General features: G+C 37.7%; 1 long non-coding RNA gene across 2 annotated transcripts in view; it reads left to right on the top strand.

Moving 5' to 3' along the window:
- The first annotated feature begins 2,453 nt into the window (after positions 1-2,453).
- Positions 2,454-22,615, top strand: part of LOC116786367 — a 71,704-nt gene continuing 51,542 nt past the window's right edge. For both annotated transcript variants that reach the window (XR_004356895.1, XR_004356896.1), the window contains exons 1-2: positions 2,454-2,559; positions 18,736-18,799. This is a non-coding gene — a long non-coding RNA (uncharacterized LOC116786367). The remainder of the gene's footprint in view (positions 2,560-18,735; positions 18,800-22,615) is intronic.

Here is a 22,615-nt window from a genome sequence, read left to right as displayed (position 1 = left end):
TTTCAAGTCCAAACAAAATGAATATTTTTAAAATAATGATATTATACAATAATGCAGAATTATTTTTAGTGATTTTTTTTCTATAAAACTGAGCTGGGAATTTGAATGAAAACTCTCTAGCAGTCTCTAAGAAACAGCTCTGGATCTTTTTGCATTGACTAGTGATATTTGGCAGTGACCTCTTGAATGATATCCATTAATTTCTTTTCTATATAAGAAGTTCTTAGGAACACTCACACTTTCAATGGAATTTATTTTTCATCAAGTAGACCTGAAGAAATAAGATCTTTCCTAGTACTTTGAGTTGAACCTTTCTCCAAAGCTTCTGCTTTCTTCTCTAGTTAAATTTCACAAGTCCATTTTGCTGGAAATCAGCAAATACAAGTAGAGCGCTGGTACAGTCCTGTATTTCACCTGAGTTAAACAAGGTTTTGAAACCAAGGTAGGCATAAAGGAATACATCTCACTCATGATGTTAGTGCTAGATCAAAGCTGTGGTCTCATTTCCTTACTGCTCGGTGAGCACAGTGCCTGTGAGCTTTGTGGTGCTAACTTGGCAGGAAATGAGAACAAAACACAGGTAAAAGTGACCCAGTATTTCTACTCTCAGCAGGTGAGTGTATTTTAGGAATGGTTTAAACTATTTTAATTTCACTGAATGTGAATGGTAGTATCTCACAATTTTTGTCCAGATCACTTCCAATCTTATATCTACAGTGACAGGGAGAAAAGCACCTGGGACTTTTGTAGCCTGTCATTACGCTGCACATCAGCGACAAGTGCTGGGCTGTCTTCCCTAGCTCAGCAAATAGAGTCAAGACATGCCTTATCAACTGTTTCCAGAATAGGTGCTGTTTGCTTCCATGGAATCACCAGACAGGACCTGAATTTTGACTTTCCGATTAATATTTTATTTTTCTATCTGCTATTCTGGCTTTCTTACAGCCTACTGATTTACCATCTCAGAAGTACAACCCATCTCACAAGTATGCACCTCTTCTCCCTTAACTCATGTTTTCCACAGGCAAGCAGTTTTGTAGGTGCTTTTCCAGCTTGGGCTGGACACAAATGCCTGATGCTAGTAATGCTGACTCTGGCAAAATTATGCTTAAAAACCCCCCAACCAATAGGAAGAAAGACACCAATCCATTATCCTGTATTACACAAGGCTACATAGAGGATCATGCTGCATGCCCAGTCAAGCACTTTGAAATCCCTTTTTCCTCAACTGCAATAGCTGGTGGGAAATGGTGTATGCTTAGAGCCAAGATTTTCTCTGTGCAGGCTAGTGGAGTGAGGAAATGAGGACAGAAAACTTGTTTTTGCCTTGCTGAGACACAGCTTTGGGCAGTAGTGGTGGCATCCCTTAGGTGTCAGACAGGCACAGGCTGGGGCTTTCCTGTGCTGCAGACACTCCTGGACTGCTCCCTGGCGCAGCATATTGAACACCTTGCTTCATACACATGACATACGGCAAAGACATTGCAGAACCTGTAGCCTGTTCTGTTTTTCTTGGTGTTGCTTAGAGGCTTAAGGTCCTTAACCATGGTCAGCATATGTGGCTGCATCATTTGTAATTTCTGTTCCTAGAGGAATGCAGGGTTAAGGAGCTGTAATCAGTGAATGGGTCCTGGTGTCTAGGAACAGCAGATATTGGATAGATGAACATATTTTATTTTAGAGATCTAGGCTTACTCTAGAAGAGTACTTAGATTTGTATTACTCAAAAGGTAGACTATGTGGGTGTTCTACACATCAACACTAATAACCTCATGCATCAGGCAAATGGCTCTTTTACAGGGTGAAGTGTGATCACAATTTATCTGATCACAGTAGCCTGACAGTACCCATAGACCTCAGCATCTTCATACAACTTATGAGGAACTTCATCCATATCTAACAGATGGGAAAACTGAGAGGAGGGGAACCAGGATATCTGTAATAGAGCTGATAAAGGAACTGACACCTCAGGCACCCGTTTGAGTGTCATGTTCCTCATATGTGTTCTCTAACTCCTGAGGAGGACTGTGTAACTAAATTTGCTGTCTGACTTAAAGAAAATAAATCAGAGTCTAGAACATTATTTATAGGCTAATCAAATTATGTAGTCTTTTCTCCTGCAAAAACCCAGCGGAGGTGCCTTTTTTTATTTATTTCACAATACACAAAATAAACTGACACAGAGTGTCTGCTAGTGGACTGCTCTGCAACAGCACTGAGTAAGTGCTAAAACCAACAAGTTTGCAGTGTAATATGATAGAGAAATTGTTCCACAAGGTCTTGACTCTGACCTTATGTTACCTGTATCAAAACAGTTCAAAAAAGGAGACAGAAGAAACCAGCCAAGTGCACTCTAAAATTAGCTCTGGCACCAGACCCACTGAGTGTAGATCCTAGTATATTTCTATGAATAGAACTTGGAGGAGTTGTGGAAGATTTGCCGATCCTGTAGTTTTGCAGTTGAAGCTGATGACCAGCAGCTGACTACAGCTCTGGAGGCTGAGGAGCAAGTGGGATGACTCTGAGCTGTCCAAGGGAGATCTACAAGCAACTTGCAAGGTACTTTAATCCTTGGAAACTGCCTATCTTTCAAAAGCTTTTTGTTATATCAAAATAAATGTCAGGGAATGCAAGCATGGCAACATTCTCCTGTTTATCAAATGAAACCTCTCAAGAATCTCTTGAGCCTCTCTTTGCCAAGTGCGCAAATCATCAGCCTGCTCTTGGACGTGCTTACCAGCCTTAGTGGGTATTACTTGTACTAGAAAGTATCTGAAGGGTCAGGACCCATGAGTTATTGTTTTTACTGCAACCCCTAGGGGCACTACATAGGAATTAGAATACAAGGCGTTGAACAAGGCACTTAAGCATGTAGCAAAGAAGTTCTGACAATCTGCAGTTTGAAGTAGACAGCAGTGAGTGTGTGCCAAAGAAATAGGGAGAAGAGGCATTAAAGGACTGTAAAAGTGGTCAGAGGTTTTAATGCCACCACTATTTCATGAAAATGACATTATTAAAAACAATGTCATAGGGATGATATACATATTACTTGAAAGCTCATGTGCAAGGCAAAATATATATGTGCTGCTAATTACTCTGTGGTTTAGGTGTGGAGGTTGGGTTTCCCTGTGCAGTGACATTACAGATGTCTACAAATTGTGTCTTACATCTAAGTTGTTTATAATGTGATTGCAAATAGCGAGTGTATTGTTTCAACATGGTTAATGTTTATGAGCTGCATTTCGGTTTATAGGTGCACACAGATTGCCTGGAAAAGTACCAGGCCATTCCATTTTTAAGCAGCGATGAAGAAAGATAGAAGCCTACATATATCGTTCCAGTGTAAAATCACACAGGGGGAACAAAATAAGTCCGAGAAGTCTACAATTATTTGGGTCTTAAGTTTCTACGAATTACTTCATATACTCCTTACATCTGTGAGATTATCTGAGATTCCAGATAGGGATATTTCAGGCCAAGAAAGGAAGACAGTAAAGACTGGGAATCAGTGAGAAATCAAGACTGCAATGCTGTAGGTTCTCAGCATAGACTTGCAGGAAGACTTATCAAAGGCTTTCCTCTGGCCACCACTAGAACCTTTAACAAAGTCCAGCTGGTTGTTGTACTGCTTTTGGCTCCATGATCCATGTGTGTACTCTGGGAAGAGGAGGCTCATGCAGAGTAAATGGATTTGATGCTGCTTCAAGCCACATTACTGTACTCAAGGTTTACAGCATATGGTTCCCAGATTTTCCAGTGGAAAATGTCATTCAGACCTGCTGCTCCTTAGTTCTTCATACATCCTCTGCTATGCTTCCTATTTCACTACGACCTACAAACCACCTGAAGGTTTTGGAGGAAAGGGTTGTGCAAAGGGGAAAGATAACATCAAATGTTGCATTCTTGGCTTATTTTTCCTCCTGCTTCATTACAAAAGATGCAAAGCAGAAAAATGGACATGCTAAATGTAAAAATATCCAACAAAAAATACTCTTTGTTTTTTACATTAGAAAATAGAAAATAATGCTATTAAACTTATTTATAAACAGAATGATGGAAGATGTTTTTCTTTTTTTCACCTTACTTTCACTTGTAGTTTTCTTTCCATCTCTGCAAACTACATCCCTGAAAATTAATTACAGAAATACACAGGTAAGCAGCAGTGCATCGGTTGAACAGGGATGCACAGTTTACTAGGGCTATGTGTTTATAGAAGACGCCAGTCACTGAATGAACCCTTCACATAAGCCTCCAGATCACTTCAGCTCCCCCAGCAGCGGGAAGTGTGATGTTATGTATTCTGTGCATAACACTCCCTGAACAGTGAGAGCTGCATTACTTAAGCTGCCAACTACATTATACATTTTTACATGCTCAGCTGTAAGAGTTAAGGGCTTTGTCTGCCAGGGATGGCACAGAAAGGAGGTGTGCTGGGGAAGGAGCAGGACACCCCTGTTAAAAGCTGTGCATCTAATTTCCCATGCAGGGTTGTTTTCACTCATTTTCCTGTTCTTCAGTACTTAATGATTTTTCTGTCATCAATGGAGTTTTAATTGAGTGGGATTAGGGGTGGATTAAAGGATCTCATCAGAGCTCATACTCCCTGCATCCACTTCCTGTTGAGTCCTCTCAACAGAAGAGATATTGACATTAGAAAAGTGAAAAATACTTAAGACAGTGACACAGTGTGGGAGAACTTAACTGAATTGTAACCAAGGAGTTACAAGTGTAAAGGCAAACGTCATAAAATCTTGGACATCAGAGAAGGACATGGTATACATCACTTTTTCCACTCCTGGATTTAATCTGGCTATGTACAAGAGGGGTTTAAACTTTAGCAGACACAAAGAGATCACCTCAACTCCTTCCTCAACTGCTTATGGATTTTTTAATGAAAGACACTTTCCAGCATACAGCTGAATCAATAATAAAAATGTTGTAAAATTCACCACACAAAAAACCAACGGATTTACATTTCATTCTATATTTACATTGGCTTTAGAATCAAGACTACAGTATGAACATAAACCCTCTCTTTCTCCTTTTATGCCAGGGAGAAGTAGGATATCAAAGTTATGCATTTATTTGGGTTAGTTCTCTTTTTACTTTTTTTCTTGAAAATACTTTATCTTATCTAACCAGGAGAAAAGGGAGAGGGAATAGAGTCTCTGAAAATGAATCTATCAAGTACTTAGCCAGACACGGGAGAAAATCCTGACCCAGCAAAGAAAAGAAAATACTCCCAGTGATTTCATTGGGTACAGTTTCATATATTGCTTCCCACACAGAGCAAAAGCTTAGTTCTGCTCTTCATGTTTTGCTTTAATCACTAGGAGTTACACATGCAAATCCACAGCAAGACTGTAACTAGAACATTTAAGACTAATTATACAGCTCTGGGAACAATGACCAAATCTCATCCCAATTTTTTATCTTTTAGATACTATGTAATCTTTCCAGCAAAAAAAAAAAATCCTGTCAGATATGCACAGCAGGCCTCAACTCTGATATGCTTCTGACATCAATGGGATATATGTATACAGTAGTTGCATACACATATGCAAGTCAAAATTTACCATGACATTCTGTGATGATAACATTGGTGTTGTTTTCCTTCCCACATCTGTACTTGAAATAAGCAGTGAAATTTTAGTCTCTTGAAGGACTTTTTAGTCATAATTCTAGATATGACTCAGTTAAGACCTTCAAAGTTACACCTATCCAAAGCTGCTCTAAGCTACAAACATTTTTAGGATGGACATTCTTGTAAAATGTGCCTGTAAGGCTTATGTTAAGCATGACTTGGTGAGGCCATTTTCACTCCTCTGGGTTATCCCAGCTCCCAGTATCTTGTCTAACTAAAGTTGACTGTATGTATCAATACTTTGGTGAGGCTTTTTTTTTCGTGACATTATGTGTTTATTATTTATTTAAACAGAGTTACCGTATGAGTGGGACATATCCTCTTCCAGATGAAAACCCATCAGCAAAGATGCTTTTTGTTTTGTAGAATTATTTTTACTCATGATGCTGTCACATCATGATGTGATATCATCACATTGCGAGTTTGTTTGCTATTGAACACACATAGTAACATGAGTCTGGCTGTGGTCTGCCTGTAACTCCTTATCAGTCAACAAATCCACATCTGGGATTTTTGACATCCACTAGCCTGGCTTGCTCCACTGTGTATGCATAGTAGCATTCAGGCTTGCAGCATTGCCAGGTGTCTGCAGATTTCTGAGAGGTTTCTGAGAGACCCACTGTATTTGCACTGCACAGCTGTTTTATGCATATGCAATAAAATAAATCCAACCAGTGTCCAAACCATCAGAGTTATCTTATAATGGCACCATACTTCCCTGCATATATGAAGGTGCTTCTTTCCAGTAAATCCCAGACAAAGGTTGGTAGATTTAGGAGGCTGAGTTTCAGACAGGTACTTGGAGTTTGCAAAATAATTCTGTAACAATTCAAACTCATTGCTAATAGCTCACATGAAAAAACTTGTCAGAAAAACACCAAGATTCCAGGTCCCCACTTATTTGCAGTTTGAATGTTGTGGACTCAGTCAAGTGGAGCACATCTGCAAGGAGACTGGAAATCACTTTTGAAGGACAGAAGCCAAGAGAGATGCAATGAAGTAGAGATAGAAATTAACTTAAAATACAGTTAGGAAAGGAAAACTCAAATTTACAGCAGCTTTTTCAAATTTCCACAAATATAAAGAGTGCATGTTCACTCTGGAATATTGTTCCTAGCATTCAGAAAAAAATAATAATGGATAATACAGCTACTAAAAATATAATCTGACATGTTACTCTGTATTTGATAAACATAACATATTAGAGGTAGGTGAGTATAATGCCAAGTAATTTATGTTTGGGTTTTTTTGAAAATACATGATTTTTAAAGATGGGACTTTGAGCCCAAGGTGTTTAAAACCAAATAGCATTGTGTAAATGATGTCAAATTGTGAAAATTATGATTAAAATAACTCAAGAGTCAAATTCAGACACCTATTATATGCTGCTGAACTTCAAGTGTAATTGGGTCTGTCTCACATTGATTCTAAAAATAAGAATATTGTAAATGAAGTGGAAGAAAAATTATGGCACAGGATCCCATGAGTTAAAGCCTTCAGAGCATCAGTCTAGTGGTCAGACATAATCTAACATGGCCAATAGATTCTCCTGAAGTGCTCCTTGCCATTACAAAGCAATTATTGAAAACAGGCAGAAGAGAAGAGATTCTTTCAGCACTGTCGTAGTTAAACCCCAGCTGAAAACCAAGCCCCACGCTTGCTCACTCCTTCAGCCACCAGTGGGATCAAGGAGAGAACTGGAAGGGCAAAAGCTAGAAAACTCATGTCCTCATAAGGACAGGAAAATAGGTAAAGCAAAAACTGTGCACACAAGCAAACCAAAACAAGGAATTCATTCACTCCTTCCCACGGGCAGGCAGGTGTTCAGCCATCCCAGGAAAGCAGGCCTCCATCACTCATAACAGTGACTGGAAAAGAGAAATGCCACCACTCCGAATGTCCCCCCTTTCCTCCTTCCTTCCCCAGTTTTCTATGCAGAACATGATGCCGTAGGGTACGGAATATCCCCTGTGTCAATTGCAGTCAGTTGTTCTGGCTGTGTCCCCTCCCAACTCCTTGTGCTCTCCCCCAGCCTCCCTGCTGGTGGAGTGGGGAGAGAGGCAAAAAAGGCTTTGTGTCTGTGTAAGCAATGCTGAGCAAAAAAAACCAACCCTATATAAACTCTATATTATATGTAATATAGATTTTATATATATGTAAATAATATGTTATAGAGTTATCAACACTGTTTTCAGTACAAATCCAAAACATATCCCCATACCAGCTTCTATGAGGAAAAATATCTATCCCAGTCAAAACCACCACAAACATCTTCCAAAAAAGCAGACAGATGAAAAAACTAAAACTCATGAGAGGCTTTGGAATTCTTTAAAGCAAAGGTGATCCGCCCTAACAGTGAGCGAAAACTGGTAGTATCTGTGGTACCAGTCTTCTCTTTTCCTTCAGAAAATAGGGCTGTGAGGCTGACCAGTTCTTTAAAATGCTGGGATAGAGCTGTTATTCAGTTGAACCAGCAACTGCTGGTGAGAAATAAAACAAGGAGAAACGTGTGTTCACACAGATCTCCTCTTCTCCTTTATAAGGTTTTTTCCTTTAACATTTTCAATTTGCTAGTTGTATTGAAGTTCTATAGTTAAAAACTCCATCTTGGGCTTCTCATTAATGCAGCTGACATATACTAAATTTACATTTCTGTTTCAGGCAGTAAGAAGACATCATAGAAAAGAACTCTTTGATTAATTGCATTAGCTTTTGGTTACATTTATTTTGTTATTTGTGATCATTGTTCATATTTTCTGGAAACTGATTTTCTCAAATTAACAGTACAATTGATTCCTGCCCTGGGGCAGCTATTTCAAGAATACTGGCCATTTCTGTGCTTTTTAACTAGCTCAGTTAAAATGCTTCTAGTTCATAGAAAGTAAGAGTTCAAGTTAGGCATATAAAGCTACCACTGTGAGCAGAAGGAAATTGCCTTCATCTATTTTCCTATGAGATACAGAACCGCATGATTTAAAAGTGTGATAGAACATTTATAGGTGACTCTGACCATTGCAAGAGTAGAATAACAAGTCAGATGGAGCAGAATAGCAGTTTCCATATCCTCAGGTAAATGCCATATTTTCATAAAATTTCTTAGTTTGCACAACTTGTTGAAATGCTGTAAGAGACTGAAAACCACAGTCAGAACTTTGAATAAATTAGATTATATGATTTAGATGTGTTGCAAAAAACCATCAGAATCTGTACATAAAGAGGCTTTGTGGATCAAGGCTTAGAAATAAGCTGGATTTGTAATAACAAGGTTTTATAAAGCATACAGTCTAGACGAATATACAGCTAAAATATTTCAAGACTGAAGTTTTCCAAAATAACAGACAAAAGAAGTATTTCTTCATTTGAATAGTATTTAATTCTGTGTCCAAGAATATCAGATTGACCAAAACTCTCCAAAGTGATGCCTTAGAATTTTTAAGATTTTTAGCTTTTTGTAGGTTTTAGTGTAGCTGGAGTTATCCTTCACATTAGACCATTAGACTTTCTCACAGTTTGTGTGTCACATTCTTGAAGCTTTGATTTAACCATCTTTTAACTGTCTGTTCAAGGCAATAGATATGTAGCAAGAACATTCTGTTGGATTCATTGGGGTGTGCACCTGGTTCAGAATAACAAGAGGTATGGTAGACAAGATAGAAGGCCCAAGACCACTGGAGGGACTCCAGAGGGGCAGTTCTGAGGGTGGTACCAGGGAAAAGGGGGATTTAGGACTGGATGTCCCCATTAGATATTATAATTAGTAAAGATATAAAAGTGTAAGAATTCTGTACTTGGGCACACACCTTTTGTATTCCATGGCCACAAGGCCTTCATTAAAAGAGCAGCTCTATTATCTTATCTATAATAAGTTGGCCTGGTAAGAGTTTTTTCTCCCCGGATCTTTAGGCAGCAACAGATACAGGGAATTTGACATGATGATGTAAGTCTTAGACTTTTGATAAAGTTTACTTTTCTTGGAGAAGTTACAGGACATATACCACTTTGGTAGGCACGCTATTGAATTTTTGGCACAGAGCTGGAAACAATGCTGTTTGTACTTCCTCAATAAAAAGATTTCTGTATTCAGAGTCAGTGAGACAACCAGATCTTGGCATGTAGTTCCTTGTTGTTCATTCATAGGAAGAATATCAGAAAATCAGGTCAACCTGCTTAGTCTACTATCACCTTTTGTTTGGATAACAATACAATAGGGGAAATACAATAGGGAAGGAGCAGCATATGGTGCAAAGTCATAGACTGAATGCATATTTTCACTAACTTTGAAAAGCTCCCTGGGAATTCATTGGAATCTATGTTAATCTAAAGTAGAAAGAGTTACTATAGTTACTAATACAATGGTTACTAAATATAATTCTACTATATACAGTGCACATTCTGGCATCCTATAAGTTGAAAAGATAAAAGATCTTTAATTATGTTTGCCAAGGTAATAAGTGATTGGCTTCCTTTTATATTATTCCAGTGTAGACAGAATATGTGCATAACACTTTAAATGTTTTCAACAATTCAGTGCCAGCCAGGACTATTAGAATGCTTGTTCCTTCTCTTTCTTTTATTTAAAGGTTGGCAGTAATTTTTCATGCCAAGGTCATGATTGATGTGGGTTAACTTTCACTAAAAGTCTTTTGGAACATTTTGAGTAATGTTAAAAATTATGGCATGCAATACATCAAAATATTTTTCTAGACTTCCTGCATAAGTAAACAAACACTAGGGAAATGTGGAAGGCATTCATGGTATTTTGTAAGCAGGTTTCAAACTGCATGTTGTAGATTTATATGCTTCATAGCTTACGCTGCGATGCATGTTGCATTTTATTAAAATACACCATGGGTGAGGAATAGATGGTGATCTACTACATTTGTGTCTTTGCCCACGTCAATTTGAAATGGAGATCAATTCACTAAGAAACGTATCCAAGCATGGATTATGTAACCTGCCCATCAAGTGTCAGTTTCCTGGGGAAATACTAATAGTAAATCCTCAATCTCAGGCCAAATGTCAAGACTGTAACGTCCAGCACTCTGAGCACGGAACATGAGATTACAAAAACATCTGCCATTGACAGGCAAATGTTAAAGCCACTGATCTTCAGCAGTCAAGAACTGAATAACACAGAAAATCCCTCCAAGACATAATTCCTAAAGATAAGTAAAGTAAAACAAGATGAGGAACAGCTGAAGCAGCAATGTTTTTTCCTAAGAAAAAAAGAAAGAGGGATGTCTACTATCACTCAGTAATGTAGGTTAAAAAAAAAAAAAAGGTAGACAGGTCACTGTGGCAGGTATACAGTTTGGATCTCCTCTTTTTTTTACAGTCAGCATTTTCTCATTCACCCTCAATAGCAGACCATTATAAGAACCTGGGGAACTGGAGACACCTGCCTTTTGTCATCATGTTTAGATATCTCAGTGAGGTCCTCATAGAGATGTCTAGAATATCTGCAGTCAGTCCATCCAGTCCATCCAGTCCATCCAGCCTTTATATTGTTGACGTTTCAAAATCATGGGTCCCTAAGCAAGATGCTGAGTTTGTAGACTTGTGAATGCAGACTATAGTGCATTCACAAAGAAATTAGGCTCTTACTTTGACTTAAGTAAGATTCTGAGAAGCTCATAATGTGGCTGAGGAAAATGTTCAGAAATGCTATAAAACTATCACAGATCAATATCAGGAAATGTTAGAACTTCACACCAACACAATCTTTACTCCATGTTTTTCTTTCCTCTTCAAACCCATTTCAGGTACTCTCTAAGCATGAGGGATGAAATGTTCTTTGAAAGATGACGTTTTCCTAAGATATTTGCATAAGGTAACTAGTTTAGATCAGAAATTGTATGATTTCATACCATTAAACTTAGGTGAGATCAGTCTCAAATCTAATGCACATAGATAATTATTGGTAGTTAAAAAATATTTTAAGATCTTTTCAAGTGCCAAGTAGGAGGTAACCATTTTGGGAAGATATGCTGCAGTACTTCCACTTGTTCAAAATTACCTAAGTGAACCATGTCTTGGAAAACTGAATGCCACTGGGAAGGTGACACAAAATGACTGAGAGCGTTTGAAACGCTGTATTCAATATCATATATACCATACTCTGCTGAGGTGCACAGTAAAAGAGCTACACAATTACCTGTCAGCAAGTATTCACTGCTTTGCAAAAGTGATATGATAGCAGCTACCATAACTGTCAAAGTTCAAACTATATTATTTCAGTATATTTTTTACTTTTCCAAATATTCCTAACATATTTTCATTGCTGTCTTGAAATTAATCAAACAGACAATGCTTTATTTAGTTTTTAACTGTATAGTACCCAACAAACTACCAGAAACTTTTCTGTATTTCCATGGCTTAAGGCACCAGTGTCCACAGGAAAAGATATACCCTTTCAACCAAGACTTTAATTGTTCCTAAACTGAAAGAAGACTAATACACTGCTGGCAATTTATGAACCTTTTGTTTTACCAAGATATAGCTGTGCATAAATCTTGGGAAACTGTATTATTTAGCTCGTTGCAGCTCTGTAAAAGAGTATGAATAATACAATATGCACTTCTGTCACGTTTCCAGCAATCACATTGTTTTCTCTATTCCTACTTTTCTTAGCAATAAAGGAAGGTTTCAAGATTTTCGTTCTAAGAATCCAGGCTAGAAATTATTTTTATGATCTGCTCCATTTGCATGCTGTCTCACATCTGACAGTCCACTATGAGCAATTGAGAGACTTCTTCTGCATAAATTGCAGTAAGCCTTATGGCAATTATTGCTATCTTTACTGATCCATGCAAAACCATTTCTTCTCTCATTCCAGAAAGTGCAAAGCCTCTTCTTTTTAGGGAGTTGTTGACCATATTACAGTTTTCAGCAATATAGCTGTGCAAGTAGAAGTTAACCAGGCCCCTGAGAGGCCTGGTTAATTAGAAGTTTTGCTGCATGGCAGAAGGGAATGAATTGTCAGTAAGACTGTACACATAGATTTTTACCCAGAAAGGGCAATTTTACTTTCTATTAATTAGGAAATAGACAAAAAAAATAAGGTTATACGTTATATGTGTTAAAACACCTGCAAGGTTAAGCTATTAAAATAATAATTAATCATTTTAACAATGTTAATACAGAATTAAAATGAATAAATAATATGAGGGGCACATGTTCAGATATGGTTTAGGAAAACGAAGAGATGAAGTGAACAAAGTGTAAAGGCATATTTAAAAGACAGTATTTTCCATCTGCTTTCTAAAGATGGCATCTTTGGTTCCTGTTATTTGTGTTGTCCTGACAAGTTGAAGGTTTTATGATACCAGCCCGTTAAGAGGTTTTGCTTGTTTCTGTGTTTCGGTTGGTTTAAGAATGAAAAAGCTAGCTCAGGTCTTGTTTGACTTCTGCTGTGCACATCTACAAAAAGGGAGGAATAATGTTTTTCTAATAGTGTCTTCAGAGGCATGAAATGAATAAAGGAGGAGATAGCCCTATCTTTATGAGATAGCTAGCAGGTTGCATTTTGATTTGTTGAAGGACTGTTTCCTCAGATTGCTGTCATGGCTGTAAGCCATGTACCGGGCTGTAATTTAGTCAATTAAAAACATATAAATAATGTTTAAATGCTTCTTAGGGACATGCTTACTGACTACTCTATATGTATATGGAACAGACCAGTAGACACTAAATACCCTTAAAGCCAGTATTCAGCCTGTGATAAATCTATGGGACAAAATAATCTTTAAATAACAAATAGTTTACTGTGCAGGATGCTAGCGGCTGTTCTGGAAATGTGTCTCAAAACTGTCTTCTTCCATTTCTGTAGCAGATGATAGCATATCTATACTGTTTCTGCAAACACATCTTCTAGTGTCTTCCGGTTTTAAACGTACTGCATAACTGCTGTTACCTGAATTCACTTGTAAAGCCCTGCCTCTTCACAAATGTCTCAGAACAAGTCATCATCACAGTGTAGCTAAGGCTCCTCAAGGATGGCCCACAGTCAAAACCATGCAACACATAAGCCTGTGACCTAATGAATGAATAGGTAGGAGGTGGCTTCTAGCCACTCTCCTGCAGACAGAGCTCTGTTGGCATGGGGAAGCAATTGCAGGAATTGTGAGCTCAGGGTAGGACTTTGCATTTTGGTTGTTTAATTCTTCAGAACAACTAGGAGAATGATTTGTCATTTTTATGTTTTTGATTTATATTGTCAAAAGTCAATTGCAGTGAAAGTAAGCAACACCCACAAAGTTTTGCAGATGTTGCTTACTTAGCCCTTGTTGTACCCCTACCACACCTAAATGAATTAAGGGATATCTCTTAAAATAAGTGAGATAATAACTACAGGGCATCAATTAAAATGCTTAAAGTAAGAGATGGACCACCCTGATTTCTTTTGTTTGTCAGCTAGAAGTGATTAGACTTTATGCTTGTCATTCACCAAGGATTAATGTAGTTAACCTTGACCACTTTGTTTTAAATGCTTGCTTTCAGACTTCTGGGTCACTGATGTCATGAATGAAAAGACACACTTGTAATGAGTTTTTGGTCTCTTCCAATTCCTATCTAATACCAGAAAAGAAGGGACACCAATATTTCTGTGAACTAGCAATGTTGTAATTTTATTCAAATGTCAGTAATGTGTGACTTGGTAAGTATGTTCCCAGTTAGGACACTAGGTATCTATGCAGTCAGGAGTTGGTTGAGTCACCATTTCTGGAGGTATTTAAAAGATGTGTACATGTGGCACTTAGGGACATGGTTTAGTTTTGGGCTTGGCAGCGCTGGCTTACTGGCTGGACTCCACGATCTTAGAGCTCATCTCCAATCTAAATGATTCTATGGTTCAAATGTACTTTTACTTCATGAATATGTTTATGTGATTATGTCCTGTAGCAGTCAAGGGGTTATAAAACCTTTTTTAAATGTAAGCATGTGCCTGCCTGATTTTATGTGTGGGATCAAAGTAGACGAATGCAACTAAATTGTAAATTTCTTTTCCTTGGCCTTCATTTTTGAATATCCAGCTTGACAACCATGCAACCTGATTTTGAAGGAGTTTTGAATTGAGCAACTTCAAGTCAGAGCTGAACCTTGTAGTCCTAAGGGATGCTTCATTTTCCAGCTTTACCAGTGAAGCATTACACACCTTTGCCAGTGAGGCAGAGAAGGAATTGATTCTGTAATATTTATCATAAACTCTGGGATACACAGATAAAAGGAACTTCATAAGAATAATACTTTTTATTGATGACTGCTCTGAACTGAAATTAACGCGTCTTCTATCTGCAAAGATGAAGCAATTTAAAAAGGAGAATAGAACATATTCAGTGAGTAGCAGATCTGTTTAATACAGAAAATTTTATGAAAACACATGGCTAAGAGATGTGAAAATGAGTGCTTGAGACTCATGTGTTTTATTTAAATATTTTTAAACTATTTTGAAAAGGATTTCTAAGTGATATTTTAGAAATATTTATACAGCATAGAAAAAATTGTTTACTAACATGCAGGAAGATACAACTAAGTGTAACAGAGTGAAGCTATGCAGAGAGAAAAGTAATCTTGACAAGCAGAACAAGTTTGTTAACGATAAAATTCACTAACCTGTTATAAAGTTTCCCAAGGAACATAATAAAAGTCCCATTATTGACTGTGCAGAAGAATAATCTGTAAGTAATGTGTCCCTGGCAAAGTCTAATTTAGCTAATAAAATGCTTTTGGAATCCCATTTTGAAGTTTTTTGAACGAAGAAAATATTAGTGAAACCCCTGATTTGTCTGAGTTATCTCTGCACAAAAATGAAGAGGATGTTAAGAAGTAAACAATTAAGTACTGTACGTATTTTTTTGAAACTAATCTGTACTGCTGAGTTTGGGTCACTCTCTCTGGGTAAAGAAATATTTGTGAGCAATTCAAATCTTCCAGTGCATTGCTCCAGAAACCTGATGGAGTTGATTTGGCTTCCAGCAGGTCAAAGCCATTCCATCACAGTGGAGAGTTAGATCTAACACAGGACCTAAAATATTGGCAATAATGAGGAATTTATGAATTCTTTCATGAGTAAATAACTTGAATACCTAAAGGACAGTTAACAGCCTGATATGTGGGCAATCTTCTGTTCCTCTTGGAATTCAACAGCTTTGGGAATCAAAGATCAGGACTAAACTAAGGCATATTTCCCTCCAAGGCACTTCAAACCACACTTATTTTGTTTTCTGTGTTTGCTTTGCTGGGGAATGTAGCCGAGGCCTTAAACCTCTCTGGCACTAATTACAAGTTTTAAAGAAATAATTGGCAACTAACTCTGCACGCACCAAACAAAATTTTACCTCTGCCTCCAAGAGTACAATGGACATGGCTTTAATGTAATTCCCAGCACATGAAGTTCCGTATGGGTTGTTTTCCCTCTTCTGATTTGAAAAGAGTAGTGAGCCCAGAGGCAGTGCATGGTCAGAAAATACTGGTGCTTAAAGTCCTTGTGGGTCCCCAAAGGGCCTGGTAAAGTACTTCATAGCATCAATTGTATTATATATCATCACAGGAAACACTTAACTAATCTTGGGAAGCATATTTTAAAAAGCCACAAAATCCAAAGAACATATACTTTTCAAATATATAAATATCACAAGTATATCAATATTATTCTGGTGACAGCATCAGAGCTTACTGACAGCTAAATGGACCCAAAACAGGGGTTTTTTTCACTTGTTAGGGAAATGCTTAGCAACTGTAAATATATTTCCTGGCCAGAAACTAATTCATCTTCTAAAGTGAATTAAAAAAAAAGCACTTAAAAGTTAAAAATATAATATAAGGGAAAACTTGTGCTCAAATGCAAAAAGAAACCCCTTATTCTCAATAATCTCTCAAGTTCCAGCAACGTTTAGCCAAACTCTTGGTACAGGATCGAAAAAGTAAATGTATTAATTTACCAATAAGAATAGAGTGATAAAACACAAAGCTCATCAGGAATATAATAATTATGTGTACAGTTACATACAGTGTACATCTAACAAATTATTACTAACAAACTGTAATTTATCTAGAATATTCTTCAAAAATTCATCCTAACACTCTATGCAGCTGTAGTAATTTTATTAAAACAAAAGTATTTGTGTAGCATCATTAATTCACATGTGAACTTCCACCTTCAGCCAGCAGCAGAAATGCCAGCTCAATCGGGTGCCTGTATGCGATATATGTGATGCCATCATTGCATTTGGCAAGCAACACTTTGGAAAACACATAATGGATTAATATATTTTAGCCTAGTCTTCATATTCTGTAACTGACCTTCCCTGCTCAGAGTGTAGAGGATGAGACCTGGTAGAGATTGACAGCTGCCAAGGCTGTCAGTGGGGAGACATCCCAAGTCAGCACATCCATCAAGCAGCTGATCTCAGCACACGCGTGGCAGACTCTGGGACTGGCTCAGTATATGTCCCCCAAGGGGAGCAGAAGGGTGCCCTGACTCCCCCTCAAATAGTTTATAATTCAGATTTGACTGAGTTAGGGAAGTTTCTCTACCCCTCCTCTTTAGCTTTCAAAGACAACTTGTGCTCTGTCTATACAGCCGTTTGGGTTCCCTTGGTAGTCGTTGGAGAAGGAAGACTTTCACGTCTGAGGTGCAGTGTGACCAAGTTCATTTTACTCTGTAAATGCATGAATATGCACCTATCTTTTGGACATCAGAAGCTGGCAGTGTCGCAGAGATTTAAACAAATGTTTTTGCGTTTTGTTGCAGCACCTGGATGTTTATATTTAGTGATCTCTTACAGGTGGTATTTCAGTTAGTGGTTATTTAATGCCAAACCTGATGGAAGTGTCCCATTTTTGCTCTCATATGCGCATACAAGCTCTTCTTCACTGGTCTGGGAGGTCTGAGGAAAGCCTACTTGGATCTTTGCAGAGAAGAGTGCAGTTTTCTAACACAAAGGATAGGATTTGATGCTACTTCCCCACTTTTCCTTTTCCATTATCTCTGTCCCCGTGCACAGTGAAGATGATAATCCACAGCAATATATAAAAGCTGAAGTAATGTAAGAAGTAGAATTTTCTCTCTCACACACATCATGTTCAATGTAGTGCAGGAAGTTCAGGATGGACAACCGAAGCTATTCAAAAAACGTGAGACAACTCCCATGTGTTATGAAGTAGATGAAATATAAGGTACCTATATATGTAATCAGATATACATATGCTCACATTTTAAATTATATAAAAATATATATTCACATACACATTCAATTTTTAATGCACATTTAATTATTGTTAATATATTTGGTTTATACTTGTAAATATATATATGTATGTATGTGTGTATATAAGATCCTTGATAATTGTCTTTTAGTTTTTCAGTCTTTAGGCCACAGTTGCTACCACTATACTATGTAAGACTAGTAGAACTAAAAATATATTTAAGTGAATGATCAGTAAATATTTCACCATTTGTCAATGCTCTATTGTTCAACAGCTACAGAACAACGGAGGAAAGAGTCTACTATGTGGAATCAACTAGATGTCCATAGATTTTCAAGCTTCATAGAGTTTAAGGTGTTTTTTCCCCATGTAAAAAAAAAGGTAGATAAAAAATGGTAAAAAGCAAAATCCAAAACTCAAAAAATACCCACTTTGTTACTATTATTTGTCCAGTTCAGTCCTATACTATGGGAGTATGAAAAAATAGTCCTCTTCCAGAGAGAAAATCCATTAATATTTGTGAAATGCTTAGATATTATGATAAAAGTGATCCTGTTAGTACTTAGACAGATGTATCTGCAACATCTGGCAGTAGATTTCACAGCCCAGTCAGAGGTTTGGCCTTGATAACTCTGTTTAATTATGTCTTGGCTAAGGAATGTATGTCTTTCCCTCTTCTCTCTCATAATCCTATAGAGATCCCATCTGGGAAAAATATTGGGTAAGTGAAAACTTAGCCCAGGGAGTTGATGAGATGAAGTAAATCTCAAGCTGCCATGTTCATGAATACTCAAAGTTTTAGCACATTTTTACAAGCTTTGGCAGAAGGATATCATTAATGTTTCAGAAGTTCTCCTGATTTTTCTTTATTGCTCTTTGGTCAGTGTCCCTGTAGTTTTCCAGTGTGCCATTTTTTTATTACTGGAAGGAAGATAATACCTCTTGCTGGTAAGACATGCTTTTGCTTTTTTTTTCTAATGAGTTGCAAAATAAAGTAGAATGTAACTGCATAGGTGCCTTAGATTTGGACATCTAAGTAGTACAACAGTCAGTCCTAGCAGGCGTTAGGCTCTCTTGAGTATTAACTTTATCATATTTATAAATGTTCTGCTTTACTAATAGAGCATTTGTTGCTATTAACTGCATGTACAATATTATACTTTGGGTGAATTTATCAAGGAGTAACATTTAGGTTCTGACACATGAGAGTTCTAAAGCAAGTTAATGACCATGACTCATTTCTTCCTAATTTCTACTGGTTTGGTAATTTTGTCTACAATGTTACTTTTTACAACTGAGCAAATCTCTCTCAAGAAACTCTGACTTAATCTAACCAGTGCATTTGATTCCACTGAGAAGCATCTGAACTATAGAAAAAGATTCCACAAAATATCATTCTATTAGACAGAACACATTTTTAAACCAAAAGGGAAGTAAATTTTGGCACTTAAGGTACATACTTGATCTAAGCAATGTTTTATATAAAGAATTTTCTGGCATGGGCATGTTTTTTCTTAGTCATCCTCCTTGTAATTTCTCGTAGTTTCCTTTGAGAACCTGGTATTTGTTTCTAGCCATACAAAATCTCGAGGTAAAAAGGTTTTGTTGAATTTTTGTTCAAAACTATGAACACTGAAATTGATCATTACTTTTGGCAAATGGCAACTTGCACTATCATGGCAAATGATCTGATCCAAAGTGACTGGCTTGACCAAGGATACTGGCTTGATGCATTTTTTGTAATATAATATTGGTAGTTCAAAAATAACAATAATCCTTGCTTGGATGTGTGAGAAATACTCACTTCTTGATAAATTTGAGAGGGGACAAAGTCATTGATGCAAAACTACTTTATTAAACGAATCAACTAAGTCGGGTGTGTCTCTCCAGGGAGACACACCCACACATCAGAATGGAGGACCTTTAATCTCCTGCCCCGGTGGGGGGTGGTCCCTGTCCCCTTTCCCATTGACTGAGTACTCGGGGACTCACCTTCTCTCCCTCTTCATCGTCTACCTTTTTTGGCAAGTCTTTAGCATAGTCTTTCATATTGGTTCTTAACAACTTCGCAAGGAATAGTCTGAACCACATCTAAACAACAAGCAAGAAATAAGGGTTAGCCTTCCCCCCCCCCGCCCCCACAGTCACTCTGGCTTCAGCAAAACACTGCTTTATTTCTCACAGATGTATTGTTTGTGTACAGCATTTATGCACAGCAACTTCAAAGGTTAGAGAAAAATCTCTTAAAATATCTTGTCTTTTAAAGATGTAGCCTAAAATTGCCTAGCTGGAGAAAGGACAAGGTGTTTTTGGCTAAATGAAACAAGATGGAATCATCGCTCATCAGAGCAACAATTATTCCTTAAGCACAGTGGATTTCTCTAAAGGAAAATATGAGTCTGGTCTATTCCTCTCTGAAGACTTGACCATTCCTTTGCTACTGAAGACTAAATGTCTTAAATACTAAATTGCAAAAAATTAGTCTTAGAATAACTGAGATCTTCATGTGATTGAATCCGAATTCTGTAGATCTGAGACCTGTCACACTACTTTTGCTGTTGTGAGATACTGGATTATTTAATTACTGGGTTGGAACTAACTCTAGTGTGTGTTTGTCCAGGGGGAAAGGTCAGATTGAATCCCACAGAGGTGAGGTCAGGCTGTATCCCACATGGCAGCCTCCTCAGCCTCACAGGGCAGCCCCAGAGCAGCTGTCAGTCAAAGGCAGCCTGGGAGCACTGCCCACACCACACTCCCTGGGACCCCTAATCCAGCCTCTGAATGGCTACACCACCCCTCACTCCAGCCCAGAGCCACAGAAGGGCCAGTGAGCCAGATGTCCTGCCAGGGAGGGGTGGCCACAGGGGGACAGAGTACATAAAACCAGCAGCACATGGGTCTCCATTTCTCTTGATACCTACCTCCACTGTGTGAAAGCTGGACTTGCACAGGCCATTCTGGTGGCAGCTATTTTTCTCTTATTCTTCTCTTAATCTCTTTTGTTAATATTTTGGGTAACTTAAAATTGAGTGGGTTGGAGTTTGCTAGGTTTTATGGGTTAGCATGTGCCAAGTTAGAGCTTTGTGGAGTGCTTTGTTTTGGTTGCATGTTACCCATTTAAACTTTTGCCAAGATCTCTTATTTTCTCCCATATTTTCCAAAATTATCAGTAAAAGTATCTTCTGAGAAAATGTGTGCAGCATCCTCTCCCTATGCTACCTCAAGGTATTAAAGAACTGATGGGCAAATTTTTGGAGCCTTGTATATTTTTAAAAGTAAAACTCCTGGGTGAGCTCGTAGCTCTGGTCCTGGCCTATTACAACTGTTTCTTTCCTTGTTTTCCGTGGGTCATTAGCAGAAGTTTTACCCACAAGTGAACCTTATTCAGAGTTCAATAAGGAGGGAAGGGCTACTTTCCTTGGTATGACTCAAAACTCCTGTCATTTTGCATCCTTTCTCACCTGCTAGCACTTTTAAAATATGCTGTGTCATCAGAAGCTGGTGAATGTATAACTCAGGAGGTAAAAACGGGATTCTCCTTAGACAGAAAAGACCTAATTTTAACTGGATATGGGTTGCTGCCTGTGGTTTCATGCTGTACATATTGCACTTGAAGAACTGTCCATGTCAAACGGCTTCCCCCTGTGCAGAGCACCAGCAGCCAGAACACTAGAAAAAAATCAAGCCCTTAAAGCCTAATTCCTAGAGAATGAAAAACTTCTTAATGATCTTCTAGATCAGTCACTAAAGAAATGACATAATGGCTCTTCTACTATATGGTTTTAGTGAAGGCATAGGAGATCATATACTACTGAGTAAATCAAATCAGGAAATATTTAAATACTGTTTAGTTCATAGATCAGCAATCTGGCAAACTGTAATGGAGCTTTTTGAACCATCATGATCTAACGGAAAAAATGCAAGTTCTGTTCATCTATGAGAAAGCACAAAACACAGAGAAGCTGCAATGGTTGACTAAGTCTGTGTGGAGCATTTTTAATTAACTATTCATCTGCTCATTAGTCAGGATTAATGCAGAAGGATCTATTAAGATCTACTGTCTCAAGGACCATGTCATACCAAGAGTCTGTAAAGCCTGAAGATGTATTACCCAGTCACAGTACCACATTATAGACTGACAGAAAAATTGCATACTTAAAAAATAAAGCTAGCTGTGAGTAATGCTTGTGCAAGCAAATATCTTAAATCTCTTTTAAACTGCTATTTTTCCCAGTTCTGTAATTAATCAGAGGAGCATAATACAAGTTTTTTTCTTCAATTCTCCTAACACAATCATGTTTATCAGTTTCTGAAACATCATTTAAGAAATCCCAGTTATGTCACCCTGAAATACAACTTTATCATATTTTGTCCTCATAACCCTGAAGAGTTCTAAAGTCAAATTATTCAGGGAGCTGAGGTTTTTGATGCAAACACTGGGAATTTGGTCTGTTCAGCCTTAAGAAGAGAAGGCAAGAGGAGACCTTACTGTTGTCTTTAGTCACCTCTAGGGGAGATGTAGAGAATATGGAGTCAGGCTCTTGTAGGTGTGCTATGGAACAAGAGGCAATAGACACAGATTTCAGAACAAGTCCATCTTAATCGGGAGGCATTTAACCTTATCTATGCCCTCTTTTTAAGAAAGAACAAAAAAAAATAGAAACAGATTATGAAGATATTAAGGAGAGAAAGTTATCTTATTTCAGTATGTCATTTGTTCAGATTTACAGACCGTTACTGATATAACTGCAAACTTTGAGTATA

This window comes from Chiroxiphia lanceolata, chromosome 4 (genome assembly GCF_009829145.1).
Source record: "Chiroxiphia lanceolata isolate bChiLan1 chromosome 4, bChiLan1.pri, whole genome shotgun sequence".
Lineage (NCBI taxonomy): Eukaryota > Metazoa > Chordata > Aves > Passeriformes > Pipridae > Chiroxiphia > Chiroxiphia lanceolata.
This window is presented reverse-complemented; position numbering and strand designations above follow the sequence as displayed.